This window comes from Ceratotherium simum, chromosome 11, assembly GCF_057802395.1.
Source record: "Ceratotherium simum simum isolate JZ-2026a chromosome 11, ASM5780239v1, whole genome shotgun sequence".
Classification (NCBI taxonomy): domain Eukaryota; kingdom Metazoa; phylum Chordata; class Mammalia; order Perissodactyla; family Rhinocerotidae; genus Ceratotherium; species Ceratotherium simum.
This window is the reverse complement of record NC_141910.1, coordinates 6,976,849-7,001,778: the sequence shown is the minus strand read 5'-3', so window position 1 is coordinate 7,001,778 and position 24,930 is coordinate 6,976,849. Positions and strand designations below refer to the sequence as shown.

General features: G+C 39.2%; 1 protein-coding gene across 8 annotated transcripts in view; it reads left to right on the top strand.

Annotated features, from left to right (window-relative positions):
- CTNNA2 (catenin alpha 2) overlaps window positions 1–24,930 on the top strand; it is a 1,067,853-nt gene that overhangs the window by 791,417 nt on the left and 251,506 nt on the right. The window lies entirely within an intron of this gene.

The following is a 24,930-nucleotide window of genomic DNA, read 5'->3' as shown; positions in this document are numbered from 1 at the left end:
TTCAAATTGTATTTACCTTGATATGCTTTAGGAAGTCACTCAATTTCTCTGAATCTCAGTTTTCTCATCTGGAAGAAGAGAGTACTAACACCAATAACAATTATTTCTCTTCACTAAGGACTTAAATAAAGGAACTGTGCAAAACTTATTTGTCTTTTTAAATGCTGAAATTAGTAGAAATTATGTATCTTCACTGGTATTAGATTTACATGCAAGCAGTTAATCTAATATTTAATGTGAACTTACATTTTTAAAAGTCTCTTTAAGGCCGAGAATCCTTTTGCGACGATAATATGTCAGCTCCACATTTTATGTGTTAGATTTGAGCATTTAATCTCTCTCTTTTATGCCTTACTCATAAAACCAGTTTTTATAAATCTTGTCCACCAGTTCCCTTGTTATCAGTGTGTTCAAGTTCCATTTTATTGTTTAAAATAAATGTCTCAGTAAATTCAAAGCTGGTTTAGCCTCTATTAAGTTAATCGCCAAGATAAACTTATATTTTCAAGAAAATATATTTAAAAATATAAATCCTAAAGAATTATTTTGGTTAAAAAATACTGCAAGATACAATTCAATACAAAAATCAGTATAAGTACAAGAGTTTAGCTATGATGAAAAGTAAGCAAAGAGAAGTTTTATTTCCTGGTTAGTGCTTTTAAAAAACATGAAAAAGGAGAAAAAAAAACGGATGCCGTTACTTGAATCCAGAGTTACTTCAATTTGACATATTTGACATGTCATGGGATAAAATATGAGCAAAGCAAAAATGACTAAGAATAGCTCCATGATAATGCTAAGTTTAAAAATTAAATTGAATAGTCAAAGAATCTCAAACAGCACGTCGCCTGCAGTTACTAGCGATCTCCAGGGAAGCCAGGCTGGGTAAATGCTCCATTGAAACACAGCTCTGAGAGGGGCTTTGTTCTTTTGACATCAAACTCATCACCTGGTTATTTAATCATTGGTGAGACCAAAATTATGTAAACAATATGTCAAATCCAAGTTATCTTCTCCCATTTATATGAGGGTTCTATAATGAGGATTGAGTCCTGCCACATTTTTATGATGGTGCGGGCAAATGGGTAGGCACACACACCAATAAATCATGTGGCTAGTATGGTTCTGGAAATTACAATGCAAGTTAGCAATTATTCAGAATGAAATAAAATATTTAAAAACTCTGTTATAAATCTTAGCCTGGAAATAAATTTTCATGAGACCAGTGATTAACCCAATAGCAAAAGGGAATTTATATCAACCATTCATTAATCCCATTTCCCTTCTCCCAACACCATTAATTAACTGTCTGCTCAATTCCCATTCCTGTGCTACACTCGTGTCGCTTACCCAATTACGGCTAATTTTCTTGCTTGCAACAGGAGTGGTAATAGCCTCTAACAGTTGTTGAAATGTGGTTCCTAGCGCTTACTGCAATGTGTCATCCTTAAATATTCCATAACATCTTTTCTAGTTCTGTTTCTAAAATCGAGTTTGTGCAGGGAGGATTGAGTTGAATACAGTAAGTGGGTGGTTTCCTTCCTTTCAGGTCTTTGGAGACCCTTATCTGATTTAAGTTTTGCCTCAGGAGAAAGCTGTACCACTGAGATTGCTAAAAATAACTTTCTCCTGTCTTGCTGTTTTACCTATGACTCTAGGAGAAAAGCCTTTGGAAAAATAAACTTTTGATGGCGTGTTTTATAAATTGTATCAACCTGATCACTTCCAGTTCAGTAGGGAGGGCAATTTAATTTTTTTTATTAAAGCTTCTGTGAAACACGACGCTCCCCTCTCTTCCTTCTCTCTCTCTGTTTACAAAAAAAAGGAGATGGTAAAGCCTGCAAATATTAAACATAAACTCTTTGTCTTGTTTTAGGTGTTTCTGAAACTATGGGTGTAAATTCAGTATTTGTATCCTCAAGTTTTTTCCCTTGGATGCCTGTTATTATTGGAGACAAGGATGCCAATATTGCGTTATCTGATTGATCCTCATTTGTCAGTGGCTCCTAATAATTTGGTTGATTACATATCTTCTCTCTGATGTTCCCCGCACATCCTACCCTCCCTCCCCCAAAATAATTGATGATCTATAAAGAAACACTTAAAGTCCTTAGAGGAGCTCACTATTTAAAATAAGCCTGCAGAGAATCCTTTTGTTAAGCCTATAATCCTGTTACGTATAACCACCTCTGCTTTATCTGCACAAATTTCAGTCTACCAGCCTTTTGCTAAAGCAGAAGTTTTATCTTAGAAGCAAGTAAAAGATTCCCCTGATGTAAAGCTGGGCTCTGGAAGGGAGAGCAGAGGAGAACTCGGGTTTATGATTACTGATGGGGTTAAGTGGAATAGTAATGGTTTGATTTCAAGCCATTGGCTAGGACGTGCTCTAACACACTGTAATCTCGAGTCATTGGTGGGTTTTAGCCTCCTTCTAACATCACTTCTTCTCTTTTATCTGCATGCGTAGTCTTTTGTCTCTTCCTCTTCCCCTGTAATTGAAAATATCCATTTTGGGTTGTTGTGGTCTTCTTTACCATTTCTATTCAAGAATTAATATTCTGTTGTATGTACGTACATGAAATAGTTTAAGGAAAACCTATGAAATTTCAATCCACTCCACTATCTCATTGCTCCTAACCTATGAAATTCAAGGAACCTCTTCAAAGCCAGTTGGAGAGCACAATAGGTAGTGAGCACCCGCTGTTTAAATGTTGACGAGGCATCCATGAATGGAGCAGAACATTTTGCCCTCTTAGAGCTTACATTTAGTGATTGCAAAATGATCTTGTTTTGTCAAATTTGGCAGTAGGTTTTTTTTTTTTTTTACATGATTTTTAAAAAATGTGCTCACCAAAATGATTGAGCTGGTACACATAAGCTCACTGTTTTCACATTTTAGCAAAAACATTTCATTGAATCTTTTGTCTGCATCATGATCATATTGTTTTTTAAATCTCTAATTTATTATCTTCTTTATAGCTTTTCTAATTTCTAAGATCATTTTGGCCTATAGATACTTTAAAAAAGATGCTCTCTAAATATGAGGAACATAAGATTGTATAACTGTTTTCATAAATGAAAAACTCACACCATTGTAATCTTAGAGGAAATAATGGTTTAATTAGTTTTTAGATAAAAAGATTTCTGCAATCAGACTGTGTTTGTAATGGCATTTATAAAACAATTTTCTCCTTACAGTAGCATTATAATTAAGACTTTCAGTGAAATTGTCAGAGGAGAGGAGTATAGTTTTCCCTGTGGTCTGCTCTTGTGGCCTGCCCCTCAGGGCCTTCCGCTGCTCTGCACCAGCCTTGCACTAATGCCCTGTAATTGTGTTTTATTTCCTCTAATTAAGCTGACAGCAAACTCGAATTGCTGTCACTTACCTCATTGATCTGAAAGGTGACAGGATTAGATTGTGACATTTCTTGCACAGAGTGTTTAACATCCCAAACAAATACCCCATTGCCTGGAGGACTGTTAGCCCAGCAGGGAAGGCCTGTGGACTTCTGGGTTTCTGGCTCCCTGTCTTGGGCAGTGGAATGCTGAGTTAGAAAGGTCACAGAGAACATTCTGTTCATGGATGGGCTCCCGGTGTGCTCCTCTGAACAGTTGTTCCTAGAAATTGTAATGGGTATGACAGGGGAAAAAATGTTTTTACGGCCCAGTAGATGTTGGAAGAGCATAGTTAAGTCAAGTTAAACAGGTTTCTTCTATCTGTAACTGTCAGTGACCTCATACTTGCATTGTAAAATTTTTAAAAAAAGGTGTGATGTGATGTGATGTGGGTGTTGAGGGGGTGGAATGAAGTATTTCAGAAACATGTTAGAGAATTTTTTTTGGAGGCAAATTCAAGGCATGGTATCCTGCGGATCACCTTTTGAGACTTGCAGATCTAGCCAATGAGGACCATTAGATGGTTATTTGGTGATAGGGCTCTCAACCTTGGTGGTAGTGATGGTGGATCCACCTAATGTTGGATCAGCCTTTCTAAAAATACCTCTTCGAGTCTCCTTGATGGTCCCTTCTGTCTTCCTCCACTACTGCTGGTGGTGTGTGTCAAATCCCTCAGGTATGTCCCATGGAAAAACAAAAAGGTAGAGAGCCACTTCATTGTCACCTTGTTCTTCCCTTCCATTCTGTTCGCTGCTAGACTAGAGTATGCCACTGTGGTGAATTGGAAAGTGCACAGGTTCACCTGGGTTTAGAACCTTCAACTGACCAGTCTTATGAATATAGGCAAATTTCTTACAGCCTCTGAACCTCCATTTATGCATCAATAAAAAGGAGCTAAAAGGACCTTGGTTCAGGGTTATTGTGGAGGTGGGAGATAACGTATGTAAGTCAGTTGGACCGTAGCAGACACAAATTTAATGGTAGCAGTTATTATTATCTTAAGATTTTTAAAACTTTATTAGATTTTCTTTGCCAGCAACTGCTCTATGACCAATACTGAGATGCAAATTGAAAAAGTCGGTTGAGCATTCAGCTGTGTACAAATAGCTTTATGCTTGGTAAGAACTAGCATTATGATTAACTGGATTTTTTTTCATTTTTATATACCACTTGGAATAGTGTGAAACAAGTTTTGGGATGTTGGAATGATACAATTTTTTAAAAAGAGTTAAATATTAAATATCAATCAGCTCCTTCAACTAGTAGGAGTCACATTCTCTTCTTCTCTGTGAGTTTTTTCATCATTCAACTGAGTAGGATATCGGAAATTGTAGAATCTGCGCTATTGAGCTTCCTAAAAACTTGTTAATTTGAGATGGGATTGTGTTTAAATGTGACTTTTAGCAGTTGAGTTCCAAGGTATTTGTCAATTTGCTCAGATTGTCATCATCATAAAACTTGGAAATCCATGTTACCTAACAAATGCATGCAAAATTGGCTTCTACAAACTTGACACATTCACAGAAAGCCATGTTCCGGTGGGCAGATATCACACAGTATCAGTTTAGAATTTGATTGAATCTCTGAGGCCACATCAATGTCATAGGCTGTTTGGGCGTATATTTGCATTAAAATCCTGAATGTTCCACATCTGTCTGCCGGATCTTCACACTTTTGGACCTTTAACATCTGCAAATAGAGAGTATAAATATTATAAAAGTTACAGCTTGTTCTGAGGATTAAAATGAAATAATGCACAGAGAAGTACTTCATAAACTGTGAAATGCTGTTCACATTTTAGTGGTATGGTTTTAAATTATTAGTAATAGTACCGTGCATTTAGAGGACAGGAGTTGCCTCACACTGTAACACTAATCCCCACTATATAATCTGCTTTCTATGAATTTTCATATGAGTGTGCTAAGATTAGAGAATTTACAACACTATACACAGATTCTACTTTTTTAACCGTTTTGTTTTGATTTAGAAAGCAGGCTAATTTGGGTGCAAAAAGTAAACTTAAACACAAAGGCTTTTGAAAGTATGGGTGAGCCTGATAGTCTGTTTGAGGCACAGATTTGTTCATAAGGCACTTACGTGATACAGATGGGGAGATGTCAGATTCTCCTTTTATGACACCACACTCCAAATTTAGGGGCATATTTCAAATTTCACTAACTCTCCTTAGCAGCCTGTTTTTGAATTTGTAACTGGCTGATAGGTTTGTCAGATTTAGTGGGGACAAGGGGACATCTATATATCTATATCTATATCTATATCTATATCTATATCTATATCTATATCTATATCTATATCTATATCTATATCTGCAACCCTAGAATGGAGAGTGATGGTATAACTGGCAAAATATTTTTACCAATAGTTTCAGTACAGGAAGGGCTGTGTGTGTGCAGGGGATGGCAGAAGCTGTCATATTTTACTTTATTTACGTGAATATTTTTCAAAATATTTAAGTAAACTTTATCTTGTAATTTTGAAAACTATTTATAAAAATATTGAGGAAAAAAACATATCCACAATAACATCAAGTCAATGCTGATTCATTGACCATCAGTCAGAAGACTTTGGTATGTTATCTTGACCAAGGATGACTTATAATTGGGGAGAAAAGAAAAAACTTAGAAATTATCTAGCTATTCTAACATGTTGGTTTAGAGATAAGAAAGCTGGGGTCTGGAGCCGGCCTGGTGGCATAGCGGTTAAGTTCGCAGGCTCCACTTCGCGGCCCAGGGTTCGAAGGTTCAGATCCCAGGCGCGCACCAACGCACCGCTTGTCAAGCCATGCTGTGGCGGCGTCCCATATAAACTAGTGGAAGATGGGCACAGATGTTAGCTCAGGGCCAATCTTCCTCAGGAAAAAGAGGAAGATTGGTGACAGATGTTAACTCAGGGCTAATCTTCCTCAACAAAAAAAAAGAAAGAAAGAAAGAAAAAAAAAAAAGCTGGGATCTAATACAGTTGAATGACTTGTGTGGTCTCACAGAAGGACCAAGAAGCAACACAAGAAATAAGACGCAGATATTCTGGCTTTTCACTATACCTCACAGCCCCTTACTTGTGTGAGTTACAAAGCAAAAGCCACATGCCTGCCACATGGTAGGCACTCAGTACATTCCTACTGATTGGCCAAAATATGGCCAATTCTGATTTTAACAGTCACCAGTGGTGGTTGTTAATCAGCAAATGTGTATCAAGTGTCAACTGAGATGACATTTATATGAGATCTTCAATAGGCAGGCCAGGAGTGAAGGGGACGACATTGCAGGGTCTAGCACAGTGGTCAGTGTTATTGAACAGAATGTTGGAAGGAATATACCCATTGAGAATGCCGTGTGGAAGAGCCTAGAGGCATGAAATCGCCATCTGTTCAAGGAATAGTGACTAGTTCGTGGGGTTGTATTGGGGGTAGGAGAAAAGATTGGCGGGACAAACTGAGGTCAAATTGGCCAGGACTTTCTTGGACATTATCTTGTAGGTGTTGAATTGGCGTTAGAAGAATTTAGGCAGGTGACTGAAGTAACATGTGTATCATGGTATCTTTAACATGGTATCTTTAAAGATACCAATCAAATAATAGGTTGGGTTCTCACACAGTGAATCTGATGACATAAAATAGCTGGGCTAAAAATTTTTAAGCTCAAGGCTTAATTAGACTAATAAGGTGATCATAAAACTTGTCATCCACGTTAGGACACTTTTAAGAGTGAAGGGAGGCATTTGTATCAATTACACTGGGACAATGGAAGCAAATTGGAAGGTATCGTCAAGCTACCTATGAAGCAAACTCATACAGATGTGAGATGACTGGTTCTGTGGATGGTAATTAGTTGGCAGGTAGGTGTTTGGGGACTCCTGGAAACCAGGCCAACCCAAGGACTCATGAATGTAGGATGGATGCTATGGATCCCCAGAGCCTTGTCCTGTAGAACCTCTGCTCACTGCTTTAAACCAATTTCCAATTTAAATTCTTGCAATGATACATTTACTTAGTGTCACAATGTCCTATGCAAGCCCCATATTTAGAGAAGTTTTTTTTTTTTTTTTTAAATCTGTGAACTACTTTAACCCTCTTGTAGTAAAAGTTTCTCTTTCTTAAAATTTCTCCATTCCTAAAGAATTAGCCAGACCTGAGTTTAGAACCCAGATGAGATCCTGGGTCCATCCCTCACTCTTTGAACATTGAACAAGTTTATTTCTTTCTTAAAGTATACCTGTGGTGTGGTTGACATATGGGCATTTCATAAGGATTAAATAAGCAATCAAGTCTAGTGTTTAACACATAATAGACGTCCAATAAGTAGCTATTGTGTGTATTTATTTTATATTTCTTCACTATGGAAGCAGCTTTTTTCTTACTGCCACCACACCCTCTCAGTTTATTTGGTTCCTTTCAGGTACATAGTATCTGTATCATAGCACTTATCTTACTGCATTATAATTGCTTTTTAAATTATCTTTCTCTCTCATTAGGCCAACAGTTCTCAAGTGAGGGCAATTTTGCCCCCCTCCCCAGGGTACATTTAGTGATATCTGGAGATATTTTGGTTGTCATAACTGAAGGAAGGGTACTACTGCCATCTAATTGGTAGAGGCCAAGGATGCTTCTAAATATCCTACAATGCATGGCCAAACGTTTAGCCATGATCCAGCCTCAAATGGATTTTGTTACTCCCTTTAGTCGACATGTGGGTTGTTGCTGTGGCATCTCAAGTACACAGCTGACAGCTTCATGCCTGAGGTACCAGGTATGTTAAACCGGAACTCTAAGAGGGACACCAGAAAAAAAGTTACCAATAAGGGAATAGGCATCATATAGCTACTTAAATACCTCATTTACGCTTCTTAATCAAAAGCACCTGCAGGCTTTCATATAAAGGACAAAAGTCACATTTTTATCTGAACTAAATTATGAGAGAACATGAGATTAAATCATCTTTGGCTGTTTTGTGAAATGAGAAATGTGTGAGAACCTATTAGGAAGATTGCTTTAAATGGCTTTATCTATCTATGTATCTACCTTTCGATCTATTTACCTATTTTTCATCTCATAGCTGCCAGTTGTTAATAAGAGCTACAGGGCTCTTTAAGGAGATTGAGAAAAACTGAGGAAGCCAGCCTAGTATTCAGAGCAAGAAATCTGCTCTCAGACTTGGGAAACCCATTTTCCGATTGTTGGATGAGATGGGGCTCCTTCTCTATTCAGACAAGCTGGTTGATATAGGCCTTGTGCTGTGAGAAACTGAAGAGCTTTCTGAGAAATCAATTAGGGCTTTTGGAGACAGTCACATCTTCCCTCCCTGCCCTCACCCCAGTTCTCTTGGACTCCTTGTTAGCCTGAATCAGTAATGTATTTTAATAGGAAGTCAAAACCCTCAACAAATCATTATTCTGGTGTTTCCTGTTGCATCTTGCATTAGTTTGCTGGGGCTGCCACAACAAAGGACCACAGGCTGGGGTCTTGAAGAGTGGAAATTTGTTTTCTCACGGTTCTGGAGACTAGAAGTCTGAGATCAGGTTTCCTCAGGGTGGGTTTGTTCTAAGGCCAGTCTCCTTTGCTTGCAGATGACTGTCTTCTCCTGCATGGTCTTTCCTCTGTGTGTGTGTTTTTTCGTCTCATCTCTTCTTCTTTAAAGACAACAGTCATATTGGATTAGGGCCCACCCTAAAAACCTCATTTAACTTTAATTACCTCTTTTTAAAGATCCTGTCTCCAAATACAGTCACATTCTGAGGTACTAGGGGTTAGGACTTCAACATATGAATTTTTTTCGGGGGTGAGGGGACACAATTTAGCTAATGTCACACAACCACAGGGCTCAATATCAAGTAGGTGCTCAATAAATACTTGTTATTTGACAGAGAGATTTATTGTTTCAAGTAGAATGTGGTGACTGACCCCAGGACACACAGAGACAAAGGTCAGCCTGGCTGGTGTGATTCACAGCATACACATTCCACCCTGGCTCAGGCCACCACAGATGGAAGCCTACTCAAGTGCTCGATGGTCCTACCCCTGGAGTCATTGAATTTAAGAACACAAAGTTGGGATACTTAGACTATAGTTAATGTTGATTGGTTTGGTAGTTTTCTCTTTGTTTGTTTGTTTTCCACTTAGCAGGCCTTGATTAATCCACAAGGGAAAGAAGGCAATGAGAGGGTTGGGATAGCCCTGGAGAAGGAACTCAGATGGGAGACCCCTTCTGGGCAGTGAGTGTTCCTGTGGAGCTCTCTGGATAAGGAGGAAGAGAGGAGAGGGAAGGTGCATAGCTGGGTGGTGGTAATCCTGGTCTTGTGCTTCTACACATGTAGGTGAGGGAGAGAGGGGCAGACTACCTAGGCAACTTTGAGCTTAGCGCCAATCTGGCTTCTGCAGAGGGAATGAAAGGACTTGAACCCGTAACATGGTGATTCATCCTCAAGTCAGACTTACTGCTGATTTCACTCAGGACCTGAACCTCCCTTCTGGTTCCTGGTTTCTGGTTTCTTTTTTGCCCAACTGTGAGTATTTTCTACTTTAGTAATAGTAACTGGATCCCTGGCCTGTTATTCTGTTCCCTTGGTAGTTCCTGCTTTGGATCCACGGCAGTGCTAGTTTCTCCAAGCTGCAGCGTAAGGTCTCAGCCACCCTTTGCCTTAAACTACATACATATATCTTATTTTTCTTCTCTCTTTGCCTCCCCCATATACCTACCATTATTTGATTTTTTTCCCCCTCAGTTTTTCTTTCAGTGTCATGGACATTTCTAATTTCTAAATCCTAAATTCCCTGGTCAACGAATTTCCAATAGAAGCAGAGTTTATTTTTAACTTTCTAGGCTTCCTTCTCCCAGCCCACACACGGAGGTTTCTGTCCTACCTTTTGTCCTGTTTAGAGATCAACTTTCTATTTTCCAAAATGACCACCATTTTATATCACTCCTTCATTGAGAACCCATGTGCCAGGTGCTGGACATAGTGAAACACACTTGAGTAAACTAGACAGAAGAAGTTACTAAGCTCATGAAGTTTACAGTTTAATGGTAGAAACGGATGAAAAACCAGGAAACAAATCATCTATTTAAGATCTTTTTCAATTTTATTAATATTTCAGCAAAGAACTACTCAAGTCATTATAAATGAATTAAAATAATTCTCTAGAGATAGATCTCTAGACTTTGCATCATAGTGGAAGGGACATGTAGAGAAGAGATTTGTTCTTGCTGCTCAGATCTGCCTCTGGAGGCCCCCACTTATTGAGGTGTGTGTAAGTAATTAGCAGCTCCCCTCGAGACTCCCCTTCAGTGTGGGGCAGACGTGGCAGGACAGCTGCATCCGGCTTCCTCTTTTCAGCAAGGCCATCCCTTCCTTGACACGCCAAGTGACAGTGACTGAAATAGAATCCACATGTGCTGCTTGGGGGATCTCCCTCTTCGTGGCGGTTAGTTATAGGTGCTTAGTTTGATTCAAATCATCAGTGAAGTGTGTTCACTCTGATTTCATTAGCCACGCGTAGGGCTGAAAAGGAGGAATCAGTCCCCAACATTTGCTCCCCATCTCTCACCAGCATAAGAAACCACAGTTGTCAGAGTTTGAATTTGTTACTACTTTATTAGTGAAATTTCTGGGTCCATGTCTGGTTCTCCTTTTTCATTTGCTTCATATTTCAATTGTATCATAAATGGACTTTAAAATGGTAAAAATTTCATGTGTGTTAAATACCACTCAGGTTTTAGATTTTCAGATGGAAATCTTGGTAAACCCAGATCCAGCGTATAAAACAATGTATTCTCACTAGACATTCAATCCATCCATCTTTTATTCGTTCATTGTTCAGATGCTGGGCACTGGGCCCCTCCTTAAGAAGTTTACTATCAAAAGAGGAAAACAATCAGGGTAAAGAATCTGTTTACTGGATACCATTTTCATGTTTGACTCAGATAGCCATTTTGCATGCGTTATCTCACCATAATCTTGGGTTAGGCATTATTTTCACTATTCTACAAATGAGGCCTGAGACTTTGTGAGTTCAGGTAAACTGCCAAGGGTTACACAGCTAATAGGTAGCAGAGCCAAGATGTAACTTAATACTGTTTGTGTCTGCTTCAAAAATTTTTCGAAGGAAGGGAAGGCATGGGAGAGGGCATGAAGGAAGGGCAGGTGAGGGTGTTCATTTGCATTGTCATTGTACATAAGAATGAGATAACACTGATTTCTTTATCAAAGCATCCCTCTCCCCCCACCCTAAGTCTTAGTAACATCAGTCCTCAGGAGACTAAGATGACCCTCGGAGCTAGCACTATGTGTTTCCATGGCTGCACGTGACCAAATAGATAGTTATGGATGCACATAAACAGGTCAGTATTAGATTCTGGAAGGACTGAGATTTTCAGATTCATTTTCCTCAGTGGTCTAGGATCTCAACTCAGCCGCGGAAGCTTGGCAAAAACATTCTTTGACTCCCATTATCAGGACTGACAGTTATCCTGTCACTAACTATAACTCTTATTGAGTACAAATGAAACTCATTTTTAGGACGTTGTACCTGATGTGGGGAGATGTGATCTTCCTCTCTCAGAGCTTACACTCTGCTAGTGGAGAGAGTACCCATACAGTTAAGATAACGGCAGGTAAACTTGCAACACACACACAGACACATTCATATACACATGCATTCAAATGCAAAACATGATTATAACATTTTTATTTTACTCTACTGTGTTATATATGCAATTGACAGATGCATCACCAAACAATTCGGGGGTTAGTGCCAACCTGTTCCGATAGTTTTTCTTTTTTTACAATCAGTGTTAAAAATTGAGTTTTCTATAGGCTTGATGACATAATTGGAAGCAACAGTAGTCCATTCAGTACAGCTTACTCTCAGTGAACAGAGAAAATTCAAGCAATAACCCTTAGCCCTACTCCTGCCTTTTTCATCTGAGCTTGGAAGTCAGGGGACAGTACTACCAGATGTCTGACTATGAAGGATGTGGGGTGAGACCACTCAGTGCCAGCTTGCGCAAAGAAGGCTATGTAGGGATTTGTCTGGGGGGATGCTATGGCCTGACATCAGAGAAGGATTCTGCTAATTGCTATTGTGGTTGAAAGAAGGGAGGATTCTGTGTGGGCTGTGGGGTCAGGGAGAGGCAGGGCTTGATCTGCGCTGTAGAGGATTCTTCAGGATGGGGAAAAGAAGGCAGAGTTGGCTTATAGTAGATTATTATGGGGTGCTCAGAGGAACTCTTTTCTGAGGAAGGACTAGGATGTACTTACAAGGGGACAAGGAGGTTGAGACCATGAGAACTTAGGACTAAATTTTCAGAAAATTTTGGGAAATCAGCGAGTATAGACTTGAGTTTACCAGCAGAAGCTCTGAAATACTGCCTAGTTCAGGATCCTGTTTTTTCCTGTGTGTATGATCTTGCAAAATTTTCTTAAGCTCTCTATGCTTTAATGAGTTCGTCAATCTCCTTATTCCTTTGTCTGTCACATCTAGCGAGACTTATTTTAAGGTCTACATGTAGATGTGACAATGACAGGCAAGGAATTTGGGGAAGCTGGTTTAATTTCTTCGTGCAGGGACTTTTTATGAAATGATGTGGCACGCTGTGTCTACTCCGTATTGTTTTGGTTTCTCAGTCAGTAGTACAGCTTTTCTTTTCTAATTAAATGGTTTGGTTTAGAAACTTACGTTTTAGAGACAGAGTGACTAATTCATTGAGAATTAAGCAGAATTGCCTAAATTGTGGATTCTTGGTCCTATTTCAGGCTTACTATCAGTAAATTGTTACAAGACTTATGGTTCCCAAATCAACGGAATTTCATGAAAATCTGAAAATGCAGATTCCTGGGAGGCAATTGGAAAGGTTTTGATTATTCAAATGATTAGTCAGGTTGGGATCCACTAAGCTATCCCTCTGTTTCCAGAACTTGTCTGTAATTTTAAAAGTACTTGTTAAAAAAATGAAGATTTCCAGCCTACTCCAGAACTACTGAATGGAATCTCTTGGTGGAGGGACCCAGCAATCTGCATTTGTAACAACTATCTCACATTGACAGTTTCTGACCTAAGGATTATTGAGCCTAAGACTATCCTACCTACCTTCTCGTTTCTAGCCACCATTTACTACGATTTAACCAGCAACCTCCTGGGGACTTAATTCACCTAAAAGTTTACACTGACAGCCTGTCACCATAGTCCCGCATTGTCAGAGATGTGTTTTTGAGAACAAGATGCTGCTCTTCTGGCTTTGTGAGTAGACAGGGATGAGCAATTGAGAAACACTCTCAGCCACCACACAAGGGCTCTGAGGAGGCCCTGGAGGTCAGAATCCGGCAATGGAGAATTAAGTGTAACCCAAGAAGTTCTCTCAATTTTGGCTATTTGCTCTCTTTCGCTTATAGTCAAGGGCTTTGCACTGTCATGAGACTTCAGTGAAGTGGGAGATGTGCACACAACTTGAAAATGTATAAGATGCTAGGATTATAATCTAAGGCAAAGGTTTTTGTTGTGTGTGTTTTGTTTTGATTTTTTTTCCTACAGCTGGTCTGGAGAGAATATAATGCACTTCTTAAAATTCCATGCAGACCTAGCAAACTTTCAGTAAGATCCCAGCATAGGAAGGAAAAGGATTTCAGTGTCTGGCTGGATGTGATGCGCATTCTCAACTCTCCCCCTTAATAGACACAGTGTACGCTACAGAGAGCAAAGCGTAATTTTAAGAACCTTGTAATTCTTTACCAGTTAACGCAGCAGATGGTGTTTATGGGAGCCACATAGTGAAGAATATTTGGGACGATGTGAGACATGTGTTCCAGGGTTTCGGCCTGCTTTCTACTTAGTTTAGTTTTTAACTGTCATGCTGCAAAAAATGCTATTTGCCTCATAAAGTTTTCATTGGTTCCAAGTGTCAGCAAATGCCCCAAGAGATGGTTCTATTATGGGGCAGATTCCAAGCATTCTCAGAAGGGCCTCTGAGGGGCCCCTGATTCACTTAAGCCTGAGGAGTGCCCCATGCTTGCCCCCTGGTCACACAATAGCTTCCTGGGCATTGGTGCTGGAGGTTGGTGGGCAGCCTGGGTTTCCAATCTGACTTGGGGGTGGGTTTGGGAAGTTGAGAAACAGCCCAAAGCTTGATAAGTTCTGCTCCTGGAAAGTAAAAGACAGTTTGAAAGGGCTCACAATGAGGTTAGCCATTCTAGATTGGGGCTTGCTAGTGTATAAATAGTTAAAATATTTCTTTAGTTATTTTGACTCTCCAGATAATCAAAACCAAAATACTATTCTCTCTTACTTCCCTCGATAGTGATAAGACTTAAAGTGACCTGGACCTGTGTGGCTGTTTTCCAAACAGTGCTGGCCTTTTGAAAGGGAGCGTGAGAAGAAGGAGAAAGTGCCAAGATGTATTGGGTGGTGGTGACGCTGGAGAGGACACGAATAGGTGATCCTCCCAGGCTTTGGCAAAGACCAAGAGGTCAGATTTGATTTGGGCAGGAAAAATGCCTTGGTTCTGAAGCGTGCAAGAAGATCTCTTTGGGACACCCGGGGCATGCGGGCAGAGCCTCGCACTGCTCACCTGTGTAATTCATCTTCCCAGTGTCACCTAGGAAGCTTCCTCATTTTCCTTTGCTGTAGGGTTGGCAAACAGAAGAGTCACAGGTGTTCTCTAGAATGGCCAGCCTCTTTGTCCCAGTCAGCGTTATACCCATCTCATGGAAGTGCCATTGCACCAAACCCATTGTCTTTTAGTATCCAGTGTCCTCAAATTTATCTACTCCCATCTCCCACTATTTTGAGAGAAAGATTTGATACAAAGTCATGTATTATTTGTATGTTTCTTCTCCCAAGTGTGTATACATCTTAATCCTATGTGTGCAATTGAAGGCTTTGATTTCCATTTTCTTCCTGCTTAGATTTTTAACAGGAAAGGAAGAGAATGAGTGTAGAAAGAGTAGGGAACAATATTATTCTACCATTGGTGAGGATATAGCTACTGTTCAACTCCACCTCTGCACAAAAGCAGCCTTGTCCCCAAAGATCCATAACATGTAATTATGTCAAACAGCCAGAATACTAATTATTTCATTCATTCTTATTCAATATATATTCATATGTATGTATCTATACATATTTCTAATTTACTAAGCACCAAGTGTGTATAAGGAACTGTCCAGGAAACTTCCAAGTTTCAAGGAAATATAATTGGCTGACATCTTCCTGTCTGCTATGGACTGAACTGTGTCCCTTCAAAATTCATATGTTGAAGCCCTAATCCCCCAGTGTGACGATATTTGGAGATGGGGCCTTTGGTATGTAATTAGGTTGAGATGAGATATTAGAGTGTGGTCCTCATAATAGGATAGTACCCTTATAAGAAGAGACACTAAAGAGCTTGCTTGCTCTCTCTCTCTACCATTTGAGGACATAGTGGGAAGACAGCCATCTATGAGCTGAGAAGAGAGCTCTCACCAGAAACCAAAACTGCTGGACCTTGGTCTTAGACTTTCTAGCCTCCAGAATTGTGAGAAAATAAATTTCTTTTGTTTAAGCCACCCAGTCTATGACATTGTGTTATGGCAGCCCAAGCTGACTAATACACTGTCCTTAATTTCCCATACTTCTAAGTGTGAGGAAGGGACAGATAGTCCTGATTAGTTTCTGAACAATTCACAATCATAATGATGTGTCTTATATATTTATTTTTTAGCTTTAGAGTGTGACATCTGAAATTCAATTAACAATGCAAAAGCTTTGCATGATATATAGTTGTTGCCTGAGTGGGAATTGTTTACAAAACACCAAATAAATGATATAAATGGCTACAGGTGCTCAGAGAAGGATGGGTCACTGTGAGCTGGGAGGGCAGGAAGGTGTGATGAAGGAATTACAATATGAAATGGTCCCTGATATATGGGTAGATGAGGCACAGACAGACTTTCCATAAACTAAGGTAACCCTTTGCCTGAGTGTTTTCTGATTTCTGTGGACTTTCAGCAATGTGGACCCAGTTATTGACCTCTTTTTGAGATGGTGGAAAATGTTAAACTCTAGGGATCCTTTAGGTGTTGATAGCTTAAACTGTAACTGAGTGGTCTGGGGAATATGCACTTAAAAATGAAGTGGAAGTTTAAGTTTCATTGAAATTTAAATCATTTATTCAGTATGGGTATATATGTGTTTGTGTGTGTATAAAATCAATGGAAATTTGCACTTTGCCTTGGCTACTTTCATCTCAACCGTAAAGATAAAATGGCATTTTTTAGCAGTTTGCTCAGTTCGTGGTCTCTCACAGGCTTCGAAGAAATGTACAGTTAATTAACCCTGGCTTTCAGCAATCACCCAAGGTTGGGAGCTGAGGAGGGGGGCTCTGATGAAAAATGCCTTCTACTCAGGGTTGCCTGACAGATAATCACTGAAGACTACACCTGTGTTGATAAAATAAATCAAGGAGCAAGAATTGTAACATTACACAGGTGCCAACCACTTCCTATGGCTTTGATCAGCAAATTGTGAAGTAGGTGAAATTTATTTTTAGGACCCCACATTTTCCAAATCATTCATCTCTTTCATACCTACTTCCTATCCCCAGGTGCCCACTTGGACCATCCACCCTTCTCTTCATAAACAAGTATTTCCAGAGCACTTCTGAGGCATTTCATACTGAGTCCTCTAGGAGGAAACCAAGGCGTTCACCACCCACAAAAATCTTGGATTCTACTCTGCAGTCACATGAAAACGATAAATAATGCAGGATAGTGTATTGTTAACATCTCCATTATTTGACATAGTACCTAATTGAAGGATGTGGTTAGAGGAGAGGAAGATCCTCAAGGGCTACATCAGTCTAAAAACACTCCCTGGAGGTGGAGGATTTTGAGCTGTTCCTTGAAAAATAGGTAGAACCTGGTTAGGTAAATGGTTGAAGGGAGAATGTCAGGGACCAACATGAAGCAGAAAGTTTGTGAGTTGTTGAGAAGGAACAAATTGATTAGAAATGTGGGCGATTACAAGAGGGAGATACGATTATGAAGTCTTAAAATACAGACCCAAGAGTTTAGTAGAAAGTAGGGATACAGTAAGAACTCAGGAATATTGAGCCAAAGTGAAAGGTTGGTTTTTACAGGCCGTATTGAGGATGAAGAGAAAGAGAAATCAACAAAGGATGGTGTGGTGTTGGATATCTATACCAGGGTGGATGGGTGTCATGGGCAGAGGGATTTGAGGAACAGCAGGAATCCTAGAGACTTTTTGATGGACAAATTCTCAAGGCTAGTGACTAACTGGATTTAGGGGAGAAATATGACAGGATTTAGAGCTTGGGTGATGATTAGTGCTGGGGAAAACCCTGGAAGTGAAACAAAGGCCTGAGTTTCCAGGGTGTGCTTTAGGCTGTGTCGATGGGGGACCTTGCTGGGGTCTTCCCTCTCTACCACCCTGCCTTCAAATTATTTTGGTTTGGTATTTTAAGGTCTCCGATTTAGTCAGGCCTTTCTGGTTGTAAGTGGCAGAAATCCAACATGAACAATCATGGGGGAATTTATTAACTCATCACACCAGGAAATCCACTGATAGATATTTATGTCTTAAAATGCAACTGGATTCAGGAGCCCATGTGTTTTATTCACTGATTTAATAAAATTTTTTGAATGCCCGTTATGTGCCAGGCACAGCTCCAGGCTCTAAGGATATAATGATAAGCAAAACAAAGACTGTACCCTCATGGAGATTTATTTTACAAGTTAGTATATAATGGAAAATATTAACTGATTTGATTTGAGTCTAAAACCTGACTTCCCTTCTCCTTCTCTTCTCTTCTTTCTCCTCTTTCTGTTTCCTTTCCCTACTCCTTATCCTTTCCCTGCCTCAAATTAATCCACCTCCCACTCCCAGCTATGCTTTTCTTTCCAGGGTGTCTATTTTCAGAGACTTCCCAAGTAGCTTAAAGTTTATCTGCTGCCCATTTATCAATCCCAGTGGGAAAAATGTACTTCCTTCTTAATAATTCTGCCTACAACTCGATAGTAGGTTTCTCACTGGTTTGGATGTTTTCATAAATTTAGCCCTTAGCCAGAAACCGTTGGTTAAGTATCAAAAGGAAAAATTAGAGAACTTGCCAAAAGAATATGGGTGAGTTGCTGGGAGGATGAACACAAGTAGTGGTACACCCGGATCTCCTGGAGCCAGTCTTTCTTTGTGCTTTGCCTGATGGGTGTCCTAACATTGCTATGCTAATAAGCAGGGTCTGAGAGTCTCACCAATAATGCCATCCTAATCTTCTTACCTTATATACTGATGATTCTCTCCTTGAGCATTGATGGGGTCTGGCAGAGAAGTGTCAGATACATTTTTGCCCTGACACTATGTCATCAGTTTTTCCCTTTCTTCCTTTATCCCCCCACTCCTCATCCCAGGGTCCAGGAAAGCTGGGTTGTGATGTGGTCAGAGCATCCTGATCATGTGTTTGATTTGTGGCCACTGCTAAACTTTCATCCATTCTAAAGAGATATTGCCATTTCTTTTCCAGGAAAAATGTCCATAGCTAGCTAAAAGGAAATATTTAGAAAGGTCCATATTCTCAGGCTGCAATTTACACATAATTCAAAGGTATTATGAAATGTTCAAGGCTCTATAAATAATGGTGCTATTTGTAATAAGAATAAGATTTCTATATGCAGGATTTGTGGGAAGATGGGCAACCCTCCAAATATGATAGAGTGACTGCTGGATCAATACATAATTTTTTCTCCTCCCTCTTGTTGTCTAAATCATAGGTTTAAATGACAGGAAAATGTGTTGGAGATAGAGTGCAGGGCACATTATTGCTTTCTGTCATGCTGATGACTTTGCCTTCAAATGACAACAATTCGAAGACTGTGCATTTGATTAGCTCCCCACACATTCAATATATTAGAGTCACAGCTTTACAATATTTTGAAGATTTCTCATACATTCAACCAAGTTTGCAGATACCTTTGAGGGAAAGGAAAAGAGTGATGGACATCTGCCTTCTCACAGCCATTTCTCACATATTAACATTGTGCCCTGAAACTAACATGAAACCATGGATCTGATGGAAGCATTAAGATGGTAGATTTATATTTCCAGGGCCTCCGTGAATAACTTGTATTGAATTATGTGTTTAGGGTGGGATGAAGGGCTGGGATGGGGAATGGTTTTTTAAGAAATATTCAGTCAATTTCAGAAATTTAAAAATTAATATTTCTTACTTTTTTGTTTTATAAATTAGGGAGTTGGTATCTGTTGTGTAATAATAAGCATATAATATAAATATATTGCACACATCTTCAGTATTTCAGAAGTGGTGATGGATTTTAGTATAGTAAAAAAGAGAGAGAAAGAAGAAAAAGGAACATCCTCATCCAAAGTAGAGAAGCTTTTACTTTTATTTCCCAAGTGGGCAAAGGGTAGTATTATAAAAAATTGTTGAAATAAAATATTGAGTTTTTCTTGAAGACTAATTGTGAAAATCAGTATTTCAATTAATGGCCTCAATCCTTTTGTGTAGGATTAAACTGAAAATATGAAAGTCTCCTTGACAGCATCTGATACTTTGGCAAACTGGACTTGAGTTTAGAGCCAGAGGATGAGAGAATAAAGGATCCCTATAAAAATCCAAATCAGGAAATTCATTCCCTTCCCTCTCATCAATTCAAGCCATGGATCTACCCCAAATGTGTTTTGTCAAATAGAGCCCAAAGACTAAAACAAATAAAGTTTAATAAACACGCACCTCCCTAGCACAACAGATGGCAACTAGGAAAGCTGCCTGAAGCAATGTGAGAGAGGACTCTCTTCCTTTTTTTAGTAACGATATTTATTAAATGGCTATCTCTATTGCAGACTCATTTCTGCAGGTAAAGATAAAGAAGGCAAGTGGGGAGCAGGTCCTAGAAAGGCACACAAGGTCTGTGGACAAAACGTGACAAAGGAAATGCATCTCAAACTAAGTTTTTGTTTTTTTTTTTTGATAGCCTTTGAAAAGAAATACATGAAACTCTGTAAAATCGTAGAATCCTAGGACTTTAGAGATGGGAGATACTTTAGACAAGGAATGGAAGAAGCCCTGAACTGGGAGTCTGGAGGTCCTGGTCAGACACTCCTTAGCTGTGTGATGAGAATCAGCGAGTTCATCTCTCTGGACCTTGCTGTCTTCATCTTTGAGTGAGGGAAGGGGAGCCGGGAAGGATAGAAAACCAACATTGATTGCATTACCTCTGCTGGGTTAGGTACTGTGTTAAACACGTTACCTATCTCTTTAGTGTTCATGGTAATCCCACACAGCAAGTATTTATCCACATTTCAGAGATGAAGAAAATCCCAATTGACAGCCAATTCCCAGCCCTTTCTGCCATGCCATGAGAGCTTCCCTATAACAAGGGAAGTGTGGTTCCATGTTCTTGACGGTGTTTCAGGCTCCCACGTTTCCTGGTTCTGGAACTCGTCTCTGGCCCCTCCATTCGACAGATGATAAGTCTGGAGTCTAGAGAAGTTGCCAGATCACTTAGTTACTGGCAGAGAGTGGTTACAACTGTTTTTTTTTTTTTTTCCTTTTGTTTAGTAAAGTTAGGGAGTAAAGGTAGATGAGTGACTTGAGGCTACACACTGTTGTTTTATTATCAGGTGATCATGTCAAAATGAAGACATAGATCTCCTTTCACTTCAGTTTATTAAACTATTTTTAATAAATTTAATAGAGTTTGGAGGGTCAGGGAAGGAGAGTTGACTGAGGCTTCTAGTTGATTCCCTGGGAACTAGAATTTGCTCAAGATGATCAACTTCTTAGTTATTTAACAAATATATCGAAGAACCTACTATGTGAAAGACATTCATCTGGAGTTTCTGCCCCTTATTTCACTCTTAGAAATATCACAGACTAGTTGCCTATTTAAAATGAACTACCCCAGATATTCCTTCCTTAAAGAGAAATAACCTTTCCTTTAGGAATTCTAGTTTTTGGCAAGGTTTTCATACATTATCTGCCTGAGTGGAGAAAGCAGAAGTCCAGGTAATCCAATAATAGTTTCAATGTCATTTCCAAATCAATTCTTTCATTTTTCCCACAGCAGAAATAGTTTCCTAATTACCCTGAATACTGTTAATGCCTTTTATTGTTTCCAGCACATTGACATCATGATTGATTGTCCTGCTAACCTGGTGAAGAAGACAGGGCATATATTATGCTATTCCATTGTGCTTATGAAAAAACTCAGACATAAAAAATGGGCAAATCTTTAGTCTAAGATCACAGGGCCTAAAAAGGGAGGGCTGACACTAGAAGGCAAGAGTCTTTTTTTGTTTTGTCTCTCTCAGTGATTGCCTTCCTGTCCAATTTAGGCTGATAATTTAAAAGTATTTCCACATGGGGACAAAACAGAGCCCAGGAAAGTATGGAGTGATGGCTTGCTAGTCCCCATTTGTATGTAAATCTGAGCGTTGAGGGGTTACTACCGTTATTTCTATACCCATTCTTTATTTAAAGAAATTAGAGCTGACAAAAGGCCAGAGAATTGACGATTTTAGCCAGTGGCCCAAATGTCCTAGATTCTAGTCCTTGCTTTACCATTCCCCAGCCTCCCTAGACGGTGAGAACAACTATGGCACCCAAGTCACCTGCATTTTTTTGATTGCCTTCTGCCAAAGACTTGGAAGCTAGAGAAGCCCAGGATTGCAAATGTTATACAAACAGAATCCCAAAAACACAGTGACATGGAATGCTAATGTCACCAGAGATCCTCTGAGCTTGCAGATCAAAATATAGCTGGCAGCAATCACACTGTAAAGAAGCTCTTATGAAAATAACATCTCTACAGCTAGTCAGACTGATTCCTTCGCATCATGGAGAAAAGGCTGGCCCATTCCACTCACTGTCCTTCCAGAATCCACCCTGCTGTTTCTCATCTTGCTGCCTTTTTTTTAAGCCATTCAGTCCTCCGTTCAAATGCCTCCTTCTTTCCTCTTCAAATCTTAAGCAGGACTTCAGGTCTAGCTAAATTCCCCCACACCTCTGTGAAACTACTTGACTTCCCAAATGCAACATCTCCCTCTTCAGAGCTACTCATTTTTCCCTTTAGAGTGCTAGTCTCTCTGCAGAGTTGTTCGTGTTGTTAGTCTCATGTTCTGTTCTGTTCACCTGGATGAGGAGCTCTTTGGGCATGAGGACTGTGGCTCTCGCTTTTTGTGTGTCCCCATGGTGACCAACAAGATGCCTCACATCTAAGAGATACAGGCTTTACAGTCACACATTACTAATGCCAGATGGGATACAGAATCCCATGTTGCACTTCTATTCACAGGATGAGGCAACCAAGCCTTCCCACATGTGTCTGTCCCAACCCCAGTTACAATCTTGAGCATTGCTATTACCCCTGGGGGTTGGGTTGCCTGATTTCGCACATAAAAATACAGGACACCCAGCTAAATTTGAATTTTAGGTAAACAATGATTGTCTTCTTTTTTTAGTATAAATGCATTCTCCAGATTTTTAAAGTTTAAAATTAAAAAATGATACCTGACCTGTACTTGCATGACCTACCTCACTTACCTCCCCCTAATCCTGGCCCTGTTGGGTCCTGTCTTTATTTAAAATTTTGATATTTGTTCAACATGGATTTTTTGCATTAATTTTGAGTTTTGAAAATATTGCGTTAAAATATCATTTATTTTGATTACTGAGTCCTTTGGTCCCCCCTTAAATTTTATACCTCACGTGAGTACTTCACTTTCCTCACCTAGTCCCAGACCTGCTCTGATCTTCCTTTTCTCATTTGTAAAAGGACGATAATGATACACCACTGGGAGGGTGAAATTAGCCCAGTGTCTGACATACAGTATTTATTTAGTAATTATTTTGTGTATCCACACTGTCTGGAAGTTTTTTTTTTACAATGAAAAGTTTGGTGATTCAGTCTCCTTCTCTCATAATCACATTTTAAACCAAACTCATAATTGTTAATTTTCAAAGTAAGTTTTTATCGCTCTCGTAAGTGGAAAGGGCTTAGGAAATCTGCAGTTCTCAGAATGATCATGGTCCAGACCTCCACAAAAGCGCCCCCTATTTTGATGGCAGACATCCTATTTGCAAGGAGAAAACCAAAGAGACAAGAAACAGCTCTGGCTGCTACACCTGTGGCACCCCTGGATGTGGAGAGCCAGGGCACTGAGGTCCCACTTGCTATGTAACCAGCTTCCCTCGAAGGATAAACCAGCGCATTGTTCTTCTCCATATACTTTGTTTTCTTGGAGCTAGTTGTACACTGATATTTCACAGTTGTAAATGTTAGTCACTTTATTTTAAGCTCTTTCTACTTAAAAACTTCAGTGCATTTGTCTGAAAGGGTCAGCATATGAGTGTAGGGAGTGGAAAAGGACGATGGGGATTTTTAGGATTTTAGATGATTAAAAATATACACACATATGCCCTGCTTTTGGCTTTTTCATGAAAAAATCCTGTAGGGTTACACATCAGCCATTTGTTCAGAAAAAAATGATAAATTAAGCAAGTTGCAGAAAAGAGTGACTGCTTTAAATGTAGATGTGGTGTATATGTATAAGCTTTATGTAATCTGGATTTTGTCATTGGAAGAGAACATTTGGAAATCTGTTGGATGGTAATTTCTATGGATCCCAAAACACATTATCCTGTTCGGCACAATTTATGACCTGGGGTCTCATTGCATCATATACACAAATTACTGCAGAAACTTACATAATTTCACAGAGACTGAGTATGGAAGAAGAATTGGTCTGCCACCGGGACCATAAATAAACAAATCTGTAGGGTGTTTGACTAAAGTTTAGATACTTTAATAGATTTGACAAAGCTCTTGAAAACAGTTTTCTCTTAAAGGGAAGATAATGCCATCCATAAAGTTATATAGGTCCTTTTATCCATGGGAATGTTGTTTTAAAAAGATAATGGAGATTCTGTTTTATTTGGTTTTAATTGTTTTACTACAACCATCAAAAAAAAAAAAAAGATGGAGAAAAAAAGAAACTAATGAAAATTCCAAGTGAATACTTTATTTAAAAAGTCTTTTTTTCCCTGTATCTTTGCCTGTTACAGTCATAAGGGAAAATTTCCTCATGACCTCAAGCTGTGGGTTCCTTATTATTATGGTTAGCATTCCACTGCATGACAGAACGGAGATTACAAACACTATATTTTCTAGTAAAGCATCTCTTTTGATTTTGGTACAGAAGTTACAATAGGGCCTATGATATAATGGTATGAAATTCTGAATTCTGGTGATTTACCTTAAATTTCTTTTCTAATTTAGTTTTTATCCTCTCAATCATTTTTTATTCAGAAGTGTGCTTACATAACAGAGGAGCACAAAGCATTGGTATTTGAAGGCAAAAAAAAAAAAAAATCCTTGTTTTTACTTAATTGCTCAATGTCTGGAAGGGAAGAATACATAGATTTGCATGGAGTTGAATATGGACATATGTGTAACCATCCTAAGAATGTATTGATTTTCATCAATTTTAATTTTTATTTCAGAGGAAACCAACTT